Genomic DNA, 10,148 nt, shown 5'->3' with positions numbered 1-10,148 from the left:
AAGAAGAGCTCATGACAATTTCCGGGTTACAGCAGACTATTTGCGAAAAAAGGACCAGATAATGGAAAACGTTTGGCTTTTACTGTTTTAAAGATGGTCTGTAATTCATAATAACGTTTAATGTGGGCCTAGACGAGTGAGAACTCATTGATCAAATGTTTACAATATATGCATTGATACTGAGTTTTACGCATGATCGCAAATTTTGAATTCTTATTTTATTTTTTCAATGTGTTACCGTACGCACATAATGTAAGTTTGTTACTAAACCTTTTTTTCATTTTGTACGACTTTAAGCGTCTGATCTGGAGCTCTGCATACATATATTAGTAGCATACTAGTATATTAAAATATATCCATAGAGTTTCTTTTGTTATTGATGGTAAATTACTGTACAAGAATTATGGTTAGTCATTAACAAAAACAAGAAATATCTTTATAAAGATATTCGGCGTGTAGTTTCTGTACCACTTATCGTAAAAAAAGTTATGTTACAGTAAAACATTTGTGTATTATAACATAACGTTTCAGCATATATATATTCAAAACTTGACATGCTCTTTAATTACACCCTGATCTTTAATGACACATGTATATCATACCAAACTTTGTATTTCGTTGTTTCCTTTCCTAAGTTAATGATGTTAAGTGTACGGACGTGATTTTACATTGCCATATGCATGAACATTTAATTTTTCCGTTTTGATTGTTTTTTCTCTAATTCAATAAGCTTAGGCATGTTTGTTCGTTAAGTACGTCAATAATTTCACGATGATTCTCGAAAGTAGGCATAAGCACATAGCCGGACCCGTGTATTTAACGTATGTCGAAACCTTCGTTTTCAAATAAGAACCTAGGCTATCACCGTTTGATGCACAGTTTATTATTACTTGGGTTCTGGTGAAAACCTATGATATCGAATAAACACTTGAGTTCTGGAAGCCATATGCAATCTTCAAGCGAGAACCTAATCTTGGGATTATACGTCGAACCGCTTGCCATAGCTTAGCGCTATTAATAATTGTAAATTATCTAAGGCCTCCGAAATATTTGTGACTAAAAAATATTTTTTTATACCTCAATAACGTTGCTAGTATTTTTTCTGTGATGATTTTAATCGTCCCTTGAAGTGTACAACAATGGTGATAAATATATCGCATTGTAAACGGGGCATATCGACGGCTTGGACGGTATTTTAATTTCTAAATAAATTTATCCATTACAATAAAATTATTTATTAATTTCTCAAAACACATGCCTTGTTGTTTAAATATTCTAGGAAGACATATGCCCACGATAAACGCTTTGATAGAAATTATGAGCATTTTTCGAAACCTAAACGCAGTTTTCAAAACCTAAACGCGGACATTAAGTTCAAGGGGTCAAAATGTGTGTGCGTATGGAAAGGCATTGTCCGTACACACATGCATACCAAATATGAATGTTACATCTTAAGCCAATTAAAGTTAAAATGACAAGGGCTGTTTGTAAAACATGCATGCGCCCAATATGGGCTATAAGTTGTAGTAGCAGCCATTATGTGAATACGTTTTTTTGTCACTGAATACGTTTTTTGTCACTGTGAATGGTGGTGGTGGTGGTGGTGGTGGTGGTGGTGGTGGTGGTGGTGGTGGTGGTGGTGGTGGTGGTGGTGGTGGTGGTGGTGGTGGTGGTGGTGGTGGTTGGTGGTGGTGGGTGGTGGTGGAAATAGTAGTAGTAGTAGTAGTAGTAGTAGTAGTAGTAGTAGTAGTAGTAGTAAGTAGTAGTAGTAGTAGTAGTAGTAGTAGTAGTAGTAGTAGTAGTAGTAGTAGTAGTAGTAGTAGTAGTAGTAGTAGTAGTAGTAGTAGAGTAGTAGTAGAAGTAGTAGTAGTTAGTAGTAGTAGTAGTAGTAGTAGTAGTAGTAGTAGTAGTAGTAGTAGTAGTAGTAGTAGTAGTAGTAGTAGTAGTAGTAGTAGTAGTAGTAGTAGTAGTAGTTAGTATAGAGTAGTAGTAGGTGGTGGTGGTGGTAGCAAAAGAAATAGTAGTAGTAGTAGTAGTAGTAGTAGTAGTAAGTAGTAGTAGTAGTAGTAGTAGTAGTAGTAGTAGTAGTAGAAGTAGTAGTAGTAGTAGTAGTAGTAGTAGTAGTAGTAGTAGTAGTAGTAGTAGAAGTAGAAGAGCAGTAGTAGAAGTAGTAGTAGAAGTAGTAGTAGTAGTAGTAGTAGTAGTAGTAGTAGTAGAGTAGTAGTAGTAGTAGTAGTAGTAATAGCAGTAGAAGTAGTAGTAGTAGTAGTAATAGCAGTAGAAGTAGTAGTAGTAGTAGTAGCAGTAGTAGTAGTAGTAGCAGTAGTAGTAGAAGTAGTAGTAGTAGCAGCAGAAGCAGCAGTAGCAGTAGTAGTAGTAGTAGTAGTAGTAGTAGTAGTAGTAGTATGCATTACAAAAATGCAGTTAGCCTTACATTTGGTAAAATTTAAATATATTACAAGGGAGGCAAATCTGTAACAATAAATTTAAACTTATTGCATTTGTTTCCCCTGTAGTGTATTACCTCCCCTGTCCTGCTTATATTTATATTAATCAACAAAATTAAACATTAACACAATATTTAATATACAAAATATACACAAATTTCTCATATTCTGATAATATTTTTACTGATCCACTGTATTTTACTAAAAGGATGATGTTTCATTGGACTGATAATTATAGATTTAGGATTACAGAGCAGTTGCTGCAGTAATATTGTTCAGAGTGTGCCCTGTTGGCCGCGTATGCATTCTAAAATTATCATTCAAAAAAACATTTTACTATTTCGAGTCAACGTGACCTTGACCTTTGACCTAGTGACCTCAAAATCAATAGGGGTCATCTGCTAGTCATGATCAATGTACCTATGAAGTTTCATGATCCTAGGCACAAGCGTTCTTGAGTTATCGTCTGACAACCACCTGGTGGACGGACAGAGCGACAGACCGACCGACAGACCGACAGACCGACATGAGCAAAGCAATATACCCCCTCTTCTTCGAAGGGGGGCATAAAAAAGAGTAAAACAAATACAAAACAACAATTAGCACCCTCATGTTCCTCTAAGAAAATGCTTCATTTTGAATATAAACATGACATATATAGATTATGATATTACAGAGTTATGTTATTAATAACTTACTGGCAGTTGACCACAGAACAGTTAACACTAATTAGTTCTGCTGATAAGCCGATGGCTAAAATCTAGCCGTCCTGGGAGTAACTGAGTAGGACTGTATGTACACATATCAAAATAATGACACCCTATTGTGAAAAGATGCAAGCAATTTATCAATGTTATGTCTCCTTTATGGATGGATGTTATAAACTGCACTAAATATTGACTGGTAAAGCAGTACATTGTACTGAAATCAAAGTTGCCATGGAAACAGTTTCATTGAACTGTTCATTTGATACAACAAAACACAGTTGGTACACTTGGCTCATCTAAAGATCAAACAACAGGCTCTCCAGTGCATTAGAAAATTACATGTATATTGGCATAAACACAATAGCTGTATTTAATTAGATGCATTCCACTTCTTTTATGTACAAATATTTATGAACAAAGTCCCACATATTTATTTGCATTGTTTTATAAGTAGTCTTAAACAGATTTTGACTTTGGTACGATTGCTGGACATTTTGGATAGTAAAATAATTGAACATACGAAAAAATTAGGAGAAACAAAATTTGGATTAGAAAGACACAAAAGAACAAGAATATGAAAGAAAAAAAAAATAAGTTTGGAAAAATGTTCTTTTTTTTTTTAAATGCTACATCTTTTTACACTGCAATGTGATTGAGAAAACAAAGTGGTGTGATGCATATTGCTACATGTTATTGTAATTTATTCCAAACAGCAATACCAAATATGCCCTCTTGATAAAACAAAAAAACAAAAAAAAATTGGGGGGGGGGGCGTGGGAGGATAAGGGTGAGAGGGGGTATAATTCGGGATGAAGTAATTAATTTAATAAGATGTTTAAAAAAAATGTGATGGGGTGAGGGGGGGTGGGGGCGGACGTTGACCTTTGACAAAGTGACCTGAAAATCAATAGGGGTCATCTGCAAGTCATGATCAATCGTGACCTTGACCTTTAACCTAGTGACCTGAAAATCAATAGGGGTCATCTGCGAGTCATGATCAATCTACACATGAAGTTTCATGATCCTAGGCGAATGCGTTCTTGAGTTACCATCCGGAAACCATTTTACTATTTCGAATCACCGTGACCTTGAGCTTTGACCTAGTGACCTCAAATTCAATAGGGGTCATCTGCGAGTCATGATCAATCTGCCCATAAAGTTTCATGATCCTAAGCGTATGCGTTCTTGAGTTATCATCCGAAAACCATTTTACTATTTCAGGTCACCGTGACCTTGATCCTTTGACCTAGTGACCTCAAAATCAATAGGGGTCATCTGCGAGTCATGATCAATCTACCTATGAAGTTTCATGATCCTAGGCGTATGCGTTCTTGAGTTATCATCCGACAACCACCTGGTGGACGGACCGACCGACCGACCGACCGACATGAGCAAAGCAATATACCCCCTCTTCTACGAAGGGGGGCATAAATATTTTTAGAAACCTAAACGCTAAGTGTGACGGACGGACAGACGGACAGTGCGATCACTATATGCCGCCCTTCGGGGGCATAAAACGTTGTTCCCGGAAAATTTTTCGCAGGCACAAGCAAATCGTAGTACACGTAAAGGTAAAATATTTATGAATGAAATGTACATGAGCGTCAAGGTGCACGTTTTATAGTTTATTATAGTCTCATCCAATATTTACAATTTTCACAATGCATATATAAAACATAAAGCTATAGATACAACATTGGCCATTCATGAAAGGAATTATAAGAGACTTATTCAACGCTTATCAATGTACGTTACATGACTATCATGACTATACATGGTAAAAACTACATTACCACCACCGACCCTATCAAGAATGCCATACACTTCCAATATAGTGCCCGTCATTACAAAATGCATTATTGCGCAAACAATTACACATCTTAAAAGATCTTCCAATTACCATGGTCATTCCTTGATTAAGATGAATCGTGGTGATAATATAAATCTCCAATGTAATATCAACTTAAAATCAGTTTTCATAATGTATTAAGTAAAATTGCTAGCCACACGTAAGCTTGAAGGGAAGTAACTCGAACCATATTGCCAACCATTTTTAAGCCCTAAAGAGTTACCTTTCTTCAACTTCATTCAAATGTTTTAGCAAGCAATTTTAGTTCATTGTTATAGTCCCAGTCTATATACAATGTATTGTACAAATGTCTTTCAACATTCATAAAATAGATACATTGCATTCTATATGACCGTTCAACAAAAGACTTATAAGGGACCTTAATGTACATACATGTTATTCATTATTTACACTGATAAAAACATCAGTAAATTGATACAGTCTCACCTATGTACTTTTAAAATGTATTAAAACTAATACATGACTATTTTTATGCAATAATAGAAAAGTATATTACATGTTTAGATATAATAGTTTTAAAAACAGATTATAACCTGCACTATACTATACACGTCTTATTAACAGAATAAAATTTGTGTAAGAAATGTTGAGATTGCTGCTACTCTAAATAATATCCAGAATTTAGAAATTCTAAATTTAATAAATACAATACATCTTTGCATGCGGACTCGCAATTGGTGGTTACATATTTTAAAAGTGAAATAGTGGTTGGAATAGCATTCATACTCCAACTGAACATTCAGCATAAGATCTTAATGTGCATACTCACTAACAATACTGGTCTTTTAATGGTACTTCGGTGTAGAAAATATTGACGGTTGCAATCTATGTGGGGTCTGAGTTTAATATATATATATATATATATATATATATATATATATATATATATATATATATATATATATATATATCTATATATATATCTATATATATATATATATTTATATATATATATATATATGATCAAAATGTGTGATTTTGACCTTTGTGTGTGACTTTGACCATGACCCTAGCAACCTGGATCTTATATTTGAAACTCAGCTAGATAATTGAGAACAATTGTGACAGTTATAACAGAATTCCTTGATGCATAGTAAAGGAATTACCAATTAATGAATAATTCCTCAAATTTGTGACCTTTGACCTCAATGTGTGACCTTGACCTTAGCCCCTAGGATTATGGGTGTTGAATGTGAAACAACCCCAGATGATTGGAATAACTATAGAAAGTTGCATGGCTCTGGCTCATGTGTTAATGAAGATAAAGCTCTAAGCTTCTATCAAAAAGCATTTTTTTCAAGATACAAAGGGCCATGACCTTAGCCCCTAGAATTATGGATGTTGAATGTGAAGCACCCCTAGATGATTGAGAACAACTAGGGCAAGTTGCATGGCTCTGGCTCATGTGTTAATGAAGATAAAGCTCTAAGCTTCTATCAAAAAGCATTTTTTTCAAGATACAAAGGGCCATGACCTTAGCCCCTAGAATTATGGATGTTGAATGTGAAGCACCCCTAGATGATTGAGAACAACTATGGCAAGTTTCATGGCTCTGGCTCATGTGTTAGTGAAGATAAAGCTCTAAGATTATATTAAAAAGCATTTTTTTCAAGATACAAAGTGTACATCATCCTCTTATCCATATAATATACTCATACCAAGTTTCAATGAAATCCGCTAAAGCACTAACAAGATATGGCTCTGGACACAAAAGTGCCGGACGGACGGAAGGACGGACAAACAGCGCCAAAACAATATCCCTCCGCCTATTACTGGGGATAACAAATGCCTACGAAATGTTCACGACTTAAGTAAGGCTAACGGGTGTATACTTTAAATACAATATTTAAATGGTTCACTTTTTTGCAAATAGGACTAGATGGTGAATTATAAAAAACATTTATTAGAAACAAGATGGTAACATTTCAAACAATGTACAAAGCAAAAAATACAATTTCATGTTATGGTACAATTCTGCATTAACATGTTATACAATTTAACAACCGACGTTTAAACATGTGTTCAATTTAGGAACTAATCAGAACACAGAGCACACTACTTACAACTAATAAAGAAAAAAAAATGAAATTAAGCATTCCACTAAAACTGAATTAAGAGTGAAGGTAGGTAACAACAATTTTTCATTTCAGAAACTACAGAAGTGAACTGCCAATAACGATTATACAATGATTTAGTGACAATTGTTTTGCTCTATGGGACATATATATCTGAACTAGTTTTATGCAGGTGAAGTGTACCTGAACAGTTTTAAAAGATAACAGTGAAAATAAGGGACATTCTGCTATATACAACACAGGATTAATTTGTACCTGTATTTAAATTAGTATAAACCTGCATTTTAAACATACTGTTCTTTGAGAAGTACATCATAATGTAGCCTAGATATTAGTATACATGTATAAATTTCATAGATAAACAACACACACACTAGGCCACCATGCCACTTTAAGGATTAGAAGATGCAAGATACAACCTTTTACTTATAATATGTATATAGTACTAATAAAAGTAAAAAATATCTATGTTCATGTTTAGCTATGGACGGACCACAAACTGATTATAACAAAATATCTAATATTAAGCTTTTTTTTCCTGTGTACATGCTATTATTAAGGAAAACCTTGCACACTGCCTTTAAATAACTTTCTTTACCAGACCTGAAAATTGAAATATTAACACACTGACCAACTAAGCAATTTTTGAAAACAGGTTGAAATTTGCAAGCCACAAAGGGATTCCACAGATCTCCCAATTCCTATGAGTGCTCTACTGCAGCTAACCAGGCAGTAAACGGTTCTTCATACATAAGCTTTATAACCAGTTCATAAAACTTGCAGCACAAACACAATGAATTTTAAAACATCTGATATCTTAAGACCCGTCAGGGCTCTAAAAAGACAAAATTAAGACACACATTAATTTTTTGATTGTACATAGTTGGATTCCAGATGATGCTTTTGTAGAGAGCTGGAGTTGCCATTTCAGGTTCTAGGACCACATCTTTTCAAGTTTCAAGTGTTTAACTCTCTTGTTTTATACTGTAAGGCAAAGTCAGGAAATCATATTGCTCACAGGAAACTTGAATGCATTCATGTCTTCCTTCCAATAGAATATCCTTGATTTCACAACCATTGATGGACTCTGAAAATATAATTTGACAATTGTTAAGGACTCTCTATTATACCATTACAAATGTTTAAATTAATGTATAAAAACAAATTTAGTTGAACATGATTGTTTACAACTGTTTTACAATTGTTTGTTGAAATGTTTTATGACAATTTACAACATTTTACACTATTTTGAGTGTCAGTAATACAGTCCACCAGAACAATGTATAAAAGAGAGTTGTTTAAAATGTGGCAATCTTATTGAGATAAAATGACTGAATGGATAAATACAAAAAAAGATAATATAACTTAAACTAATAAGATATTTTAGAGTAAGCGCAATAAACTCAATGTTGGAAAGTAGAAATTGTTAATTTTTTTGCAAATAGCAATTGGGAAATATGCTTCCCCTGGTTATAGTTAACATGCATACTCAATTTGAACACCATGTCTTATATCTCTGAAAAAATACAGACATAAACTGCCTAATAGAAATTGGAATGTCCTGATTAAAGCTATACTGTTTTACTATTAATTAAAGCTAATGTTTATGTTAATGTTTATTTAAAGTTAATTAAATACAGTGTTTTTATGTTGCCAAAAATTTGCTTATAATATCATTATAATTATTGTCTTAAACCTAGTTATATCAATTTATTACATACTATTTTATTTTTACTGTGTTTTAATATTGTAGCCAGTATAGTTTAATTGCTTAAGTTTTGTACGGCATTTTTATTTATATCACACAATTTTAGATTATTAATCCTTTAAGTAATGCTGCATAATAGTATCAATCACTCTTATATTTTATCAATTGAATGTACATAAATATGTTTTGTACAACGCCATTGAGTATAATTATATAAATAGGTGTTTAATCAAATTACCGGTAGCAAGTTTCAAGTTGCAAAGCTAAAACATAGTCCCACACAGATTTAAAGCAGGGCTTTGGGATAACAAATAAAACTCGAAACAGGCAGCAACTGGGTAATCCACAACAGGAACAACTAGGCCGAGAAAAAAATTGTTTTCAAAAGCCGACGGACCCTTTTTGTGTGCGGAGCAGACCCTAAGCATTTTATTGCCGTTTGAAATAAAAAGTACTTGTTTTTTTTTATTTCTTTTTTACATTTTATCATATCTCAAAAACATAATTTGGCCAACTTCTTAGTATATGGAAAGAATGTTATATAGGCAATTGGGAGATTTTTGTCTCTGGATATCTTTGTTTCAGTAGGAATAGCTTGTGTATAAAATAAAAATCATTTAAAAAAGGAAATGCCAACCTACCTACTCTAAATCATATTGAAATATTTGTTTTGCAATATTAGTGGAAACAAACAAATTTTGTACGCACTAGTAAAATTAACATTATTGTGCAGTTTTTAACCACTATTGTCACAATTAATTTAGTCCAAATATTATCAAGATAATGAGTACCGTTTTCAATAATGAGCTATGAAAACAAACACTTAGTTACTACACATGTAATTCTAAAAGGTAAATTGTATACGCACTAGTACAATTAACATAACAATGCAGTTTTTAACCACTATTGTCACAATAAGAAAAGACTTCATGTAGTCCAAATATTTTCAAGATAATTATTACCATTTATGATAAAGTGCTATGAACACAAACACTTAGTGACTATACATGTAATCCTTAAAGGTAAATTGTCAACAAGAGACTCTTTTAGTTTGTAAGGAACATAAAAAAATGCATTTTTGTATCCTGCAACATTGTTTGCAAAATTTAAAACAGTCTGACAGAATTTTGACTCCGACTAAACAAACGCATCTCAATTGTCAAAATCTACAGTAACAGGAAACAGTTTTGATGCAATGTATTTTACAGTTGAATAGTGTTGTTGAAGATGGATCCTTGTTATACCCCGTTATAAATAAAGGCATAATTTGAATAAATGATTATTCAGGGCCCTCAATCTATCAAATCTGCGGCTGAATTTCGGCCGCAGTCCCCCACCTGA

The sequence above is a fragment of the Dreissena polymorpha genome, chromosome 9 (assembly GCF_020536995.1).
Source record: "Dreissena polymorpha isolate Duluth1 chromosome 9, UMN_Dpol_1.0, whole genome shotgun sequence".
NCBI classification, from domain to species: Eukaryota; Metazoa; Mollusca; class Bivalvia; order Myida; family Dreissenidae; genus Dreissena; species Dreissena polymorpha.
This window is presented reverse-complemented; position numbering follows the sequence as displayed.